The following is a 6,955-nucleotide window of genomic DNA, read 5'->3' as shown; positions in this document are numbered from 1 at the left end:
CTAGCGGCCGCCGTCATTAAACCACATTACAGTTAGTAAAATCACGACCTCTAGTGGACGCCGTCGTTAAACCACATTACAATTAGTAAAATCACGACCTCTAGTGGCCGCCGTCGTTAAAGCACATTACAGTTAGTAAAATCACGACCTCTAGTGGCCGCCGTCCTTAAAGCACATTACAATTAGTAAAATGACGACCTCTAGTGGCCGCCGTCGTTAAAGCACATTACAATTAGTAAAATCACGACCTCTAGTGGCCGCCGTCGTTAAACCACATTACAGTTAGTAAAATCACGACCTCTAGTGGCCGCCGTCGTTAAAGCACATTACAGTTAGTAAAATCACGACCTCTAGTGGCCGCCGTCGTTAAAGCACATTACAATTAGTAAAATCACGACCTCTAGTGGCCGCCGTCGTTAAAGCACATTACAGTTAGTAAAATCACGACCTCTCGTGGCCGCCGTCGTTAAAGCACATTACAGTTAGTAAAATCACGACCTCTAGCGGCCGCCGTCGTTAAAGCACATTGCAGTTAGTAAAATCACGACCTCTAGTGGCTGCCGTCGTTAAAGCTAATTACAGTTAGTAAAATCACGACCTCTAGCGGCCGCCGTCGTTAAAGCACATTACAATTAGTAAAATCACGACCTCTAGTGGCCGCCGTCGTTAAAGCACATTACAGTTAGTAAAATCACGACCTCTAGTGGTCGCCATCGTTAAAGCATAGTGTGAAATAGTAATCGCGACCTCAAGTGTCCGTCGTCGTTAAAGCATAGTAGTAAAATCACAATGACGCTTAGCAACAACAGTTACTCAAACACCTTCAATAGTAAAATGACACCGTCTAAAAGCACATAGCCGGAACATAGACAAACCGCATTACAGATAAAACACACACACACGCACGGACGCACGCACGGACGCACGTACGCGCACACACACACACACACACACAAGTATTTCTTTCTCTTTGTTTTGGTATCCGGGGCGATGTCCGCGGCTTGTCTGTGGTTGCTGGCGGTGCTGATGGTGTCGGCGACGGTGGCTGTGGAGGTGCGGATAGCCCAGATGCCGACGTCGAGTCTTCAGCAGGGAACGGTCCGGATAGTAGATCCAGAGGTACTGAGGAAACCGGCGTCAATGTCTCCCACAAAGGCCAAGACCCAGAGGGGAGAGCTGAAACAGAATACCGACAACAACACAAATGTAAATACAATCTAGAAGCAAGACCTCGGATAGCAGTTAATATGATATTAATATAAACAGAGTGTAAATGTAGGGATCTACTAAGGATCAACATTTAAAGCGTAAAAACAAATAGTAAATCACTAGTGTATACTCTCATTAAACCACTTTACAATAAGTAAAATCACGACCTCTAGTGGACGCCGTCGTTAAACCACATTACAGTTAGTAAAATCACGACCTCTAGTAGCCGCCGTCGTTAAAGCACATTACAATTAGTAAAATCACGACCTCTAGCGGCCGCCGTCGTTAAACCACATTACAGTTAGTAAAATCACGACCTCTAGTGGACGCCGTCGTTAAACCACATTACAATTAGTAAAATCCCGACCTCTAGTGGCCGCCGTCGTTAAAGCACATTACAATTAGTAAAATCACGACCTCTAGTGGCCGCCGTCGTTAAAGCACATAACAGTTAGTAAAATCACGACCTCTAGTCGCCGCCGTTGTTAAAGCACATAACAGTTAGTAAAATCGCGACCTCTAGTGGCCGCCGTCGTTAAAGCACATTACAATTAGTAAAATCCCGACCTCTAGTGGCCGCCGTCGTTAAAGCACATTACAATTAGTAAAATCACGACCTCTAGTGGCCGCCGTCATTAAAGCACATTACAGTTAGTAAAATCACGACCTCTAGTGGCCGCCGTCGTTAAAGCACATTACAGTTAGTAAAATCACGACCTCTAGTGGCCGCCGTTGTTAAAGCACATTACAGTTAGTAAAATCACGACCTCTAGTGGCCGCCGTCGTTAAAGCACATTACAGTTAGTAAAATCACGACCTCTAGTGGCCGCCGTCGTTAAAGCACATTACAATTAGTAAAATCACGACCTCTAGCGGCCGCCGTCGTTAAAGCACATTGCAGTTAGTAAAATCACGACCTCTAGCGGCCGACGTCGTTAAAGCACATTACAGTTAGTAAAATCACGTCCTCTAGCGGCCGCCGTCGTTAAAGCACATTACAATTAGTAAAATCACGTCCTCTAGTGGCCGCCGTCGTTAAAGCACATTACAGTTAGTAAAATCACGACCTCTAGTGGCCGCCGTCGTTAAAGCATAGTGTAAAATAGTATTCCCGACCTCTAGTGGTCGCCGTCGTTAAGGCACAGTGTGAAATAGTAATCGCGACCTCTAGTGTCCGTCGTCGTTAAAGCATAGTAGTAAAATCACAATGACGCTTAGCAGCAACAGTTACTCAAACACCTTCAATAGTAAAATGACACCGTCTAAAAGCACATAGCTGGAACATAGACAAACCGCATTACAGATAAAACACACACACACGCACACACACACACACGCACGCACGCACGCACGTACGCACGTACGCGCACACACACACACACACACAATAGCGAACATACAACCATTCAACTGATACTGAACGGTAGAGATGTGTTGAAAAAAATTGAGATTCGTATCTTACGTTGGTGTTGGTGTTGGTGTTGAAGCGACAGGTAGAAGGTGTGGCGTGCTCGTTGTCTTTGTATCTGTTTTCATGTGAAAAAATAAATAAATAAATACAGCAGTGAAACGTAAACTATCACTCCAAAATGTTTTTTCCCACCTCCTATCAGCTGAGGCGTCTGGTGAGTTAAAGAATCAACGAGCGGGTGCCCTACTCCTTCGACCTCTGACTGATCGTCTGTTTTCATACGCACAGGCGTTGAGTAAAACAAAAAACATAGGTAGTTAAATATAAAATACATCGACAGACTGTGGTTAAAATACTTTTTTTTTATTGAACTGAATGTTTTGCTCTCACCGTTGAACAGTTGGAGCGACCCGTTCAATGAATGATCAGCATCCACAGGGTCCGGATAACTTCCCGGTCGTGTCTGATTTCCGGGTTCCGGGTGATCTTTTCATGCACACACACACACACACACACAAGTATTTCTTTCTTTTTGTTTTGGTATCCGGGGCGATGTCCGCGACTTGTCTGTGGTTGCTGGCTGTGCTGATGGTGTCGGCGACGGTGGCTGTGGAGGTGCGGATAGCCCAGATGCCGACGTCGAGTCTTCAGCAGGGAACGGTCCGGATAGTAGATCCAGAGGTACTGAGGAAACCGGCGTCGATGTCTCCCACAAAGGCCAAGACCCAGAGGGGAGAGCTGAAACAGAATACCGACAACAATACAAATGTAAATACAATCTAGAAGCAAGACCTCGGATAGCAGTTAATATGATATTAATATAAACAGAGTGTAAATGTAGGGATCTACTAAGGATCAACATTTAAAGCGTAAAAACAAATAGTAAATCACTAGTGTATACTGTCATTAAATCACATTACAATTAGTAAAATCACGACCTCTAGTGGACGCCGTCGTTTAACCACATTACAGTTAGTAAAATCACGACCTCTAGTGGACGCTGTCGTTAAAGCACATTACAGTTAGTAAAATCCCGACCTCTAGTAGCCGCTGTCATTAAAGCACATTACAATTAGTAAAATCACGACCTCTAGCGGCCGCCGTCGTTACACCACATAACAGTTGGTAAAATCACGACCTCTAGTGGCCGCCGTCGTTAAAGCACATTACAATTAGTAAAATTATGACCTCTAGTGGCCGCCGCCGTTAAAGCACATTACAGTCAGTAAAATCACGACCTCTAGCGGCCGCCGTCGTTAAAGCACATTACAGTTAGTAAAATCACGACCTCTAGCGGCCGCTGTCGTTAAAGCACATTACAGTTAGTAAAATCACGACCTCTAGCGTCCCCCGTCGTTAAAGCACATTACAATTAGTAAAATCACCACCTCTAGTGGCCGCCCTCATTAAAGCACATTACAGTTAGTAAAATCACGACCTCTAGTGGCCGCCGTCGTTAAAGCACATTACAGTTAGTAAAATCACGACCTCTAGTGGCCGCCGTCGTTAAAGCACATTACAATTAGTAAAATCACGACCTCTAGCGGCCGCCGTCGTTAAAGCACATTACAATTAGTAAAATCACGACCTCTAGTGGCCGCCGTCGTTAAAGCACATTACAGTTAGTAAAATCACGACCTCTAGTGGCCGCCGTCGTTAAAGCACATTGCAGTTAGTAAAATCACGACCTCTACTGGCCGCCGTCGTTAAAGCACATTACAGTTAGTAAAATCACGACCTCTAGTGGCCGCCGTCGTTAAAGCACATTACAATTAGTAAAATCACGACCTCTAGCGGCCGCCGTCGTTAAAGCATAGTATTAAAATCACAATGACGCTTAGCAGCAACAGTTACTCAAACACCTTCAATAGTAAAATGACACCGTCTAAAAGCACATAGCCGGGACATAGACAAATCGCATTGCAGATAAAACACACACACACGCACGCACGCACGCACGTACGCACGTACGCGCACACACACACACACACACACACACACACACAATAGCGAACATACAACCATTCAACTGATACTGAACGGTAGAGATGTGTTGAAAAAAATTGAGATTCGTATCTTACGTTGGTGTTGGTGTTGGTGTTGAAGCGACAGGTAGAAGGTGTGGCGTGCTCGTTGTCTTTGTATCTGTTTTCATGTGAAAAAATAAATAAATAAATACAGCAGTGAAACGTAAACTATCACTCCAAAATGTTTTTTCCCACCTCCTATCAGCTGAGGCGTCTGGTGAGTTAAAGAATCAACGAGCGGGTGCCCTACTCCTTCGACCTCTGACTGATCGTCTGTTTTCATACGCACAGGCGTTGAATAAAACAAAAAACATAGGTAGTTAAATATAAAATACATCGACAGACTGTGGTTAAAATACTTTTTTTTTATTGAACTGAATGTTTTGCTCTCACCGTTGAACAGTTGGAGCGACCCGTTCAATGAATGATCAGCATCCACAGGGTCCGGATGACTTCCCGGTCGTGTCTGATTTCCGGGTTCCGGGTGATCTTTTCATGCACACACACACACACACACACAAGTATTTCTTTCTTTTTGTTTTGGTATCCGGGGCGATGTCCGCGGCTTGTCTGTGGTTGCTGGCTGTGCTGATGGTGTCGGCGACGGTGGCTGTGGAGGTGCGGATAGCCCAGATGCCGACGTCGAGTCTTCAGCAGGGAACGGTCCGGATAGTAGATCCAGAGGTACTGAGGAAACCGGCGTCGATGTCTCCCACAAAGGCCAAGACCCAGAGGGGAGAGCTGAAACAGAATACCGACAACAACACAAATGTAAATACAATCTAGAAGCAAGACCTCGGATAGCAGTTAATATGATATTAATATAAACAGAGTGTAAATGTAGGGATCTACTAAGGATCAACATTTAAAGCGTAAAAACAAATAGTAAATCACTAGTGTATACTCTCATTAAACCACTTTACAATAAGAAAAATCACGACCTCTAGTGGACGCCGTCGTTAAACCACATTACAGTTAGTAAAATCGCGACCTCTAGTGGCCGCCGTCGTTAAAGCACATTACAATTAGTAAAATCACGACCTCTAGTGGCCGCTGTCGTTAAAGCACATTACAATTAGAAAAATTACGACCTCTAGTGGCCGCCGTCGTTAAAGCACATTACAATTAGTAAAATCACGACCTCTAGTGGCCGCCGTCGTTAAAGCACATTACAGTTAGTAAAATCACGACCTCTAGTGGCCGCCGTCGTTAAAGCACATTACAGTTAGTAAAATCACGACCTCTAGTGGCCGCCGTCGTTAAAGCACATTAAAATTAGTAAAATCACGACCTCTAGTGGCCGCCGTCGTTAAAGCACATTACAGTTAGTAAAATCACGACCTCTAGCGTCCGCCGTCGTTAAAGCACATTACAATTAGTAAAATCACGACCTCTAGTGGCCGCCCTCATTAAACCACATTACAGTTAGTAAAATCCCTACCTCTAGTGGCCGCCGTCGTTAAAGCACATTACAATTAGTAAAATCACGACCTCTAGCGGCCGCCGTCGTTAAAGCACATTACAATTAGTAAAATCACGACCTCTAGTGGCCGCCGTCGTTAATGCACATAACAGTTAGTAAAATCACGACCTCTAGTGGCCGCCGTCGTTAAAGCACATTACAATTAGTAAAATCACGACCTCTAGTGGCCGCCGTCGTTAAAGCACATTACAATTAGTAAAATCACCTCCTCTAGTGGCCGCCCTCATTAAAGCACATTACAGTTAGTAAAATCACGACCTCTAGTGGCCGCCGTCGTTAAAGCACATTACAGTTAGTAAAATCACGACCTCTAGTGGCCGCCGTCGTTAAAGCACATTACAATTAGTAAAATCCCGCCCTCTAGCGGCCGCAATCGTTAAAGCACATTGCAGTTAGTAAAATCACGACCTCTAGTGGCCGGTGTCGTTAAAGCACATTACAGTTAGTAAAATCACGACCTCTAGCGGCCGCCGTCGTTAAAGCACATTACAATTAGTAAAATCACGACCTCTAGTGGCCGCCGTCGTTAAAGCACATTACAGTTAGTAAAATCACGACCTCTAGTGGCCGCCGTCGTTAAAGCATAGTGTAAATTAGTAATCCCGACCTCTAGTGGTCGCCATCGTTAAAGCATAGTGTGAAATAGTAATCTCGACCTCACGTGGCCGCCGTCGTTAAAGCATAGTGTGAAATAGTAATCGCGACCTCTAGTGTCCGTCGTCGTTAAAGCATAGTAGTAAAATCACAATGACGCTTAGCAGCAACAGTTACTCAAACACCTTCAATAGTAAAATGACACCGTCTAAAAGCACATAGCCGGAACAT

Source organism: Synchiropus splendidus, unplaced genomic scaffold (genome assembly GCF_027744825.2).
Source record: "Synchiropus splendidus isolate RoL2022-P1 unplaced genomic scaffold, RoL_Sspl_1.0 HiC_scaffold_20, whole genome shotgun sequence".
Lineage (NCBI taxonomy): Eukaryota > Metazoa > Chordata > Actinopteri > Syngnathiformes > Callionymidae > Synchiropus > Synchiropus splendidus.
Note: the sequence above shows the minus strand (reverse complement) of the source record.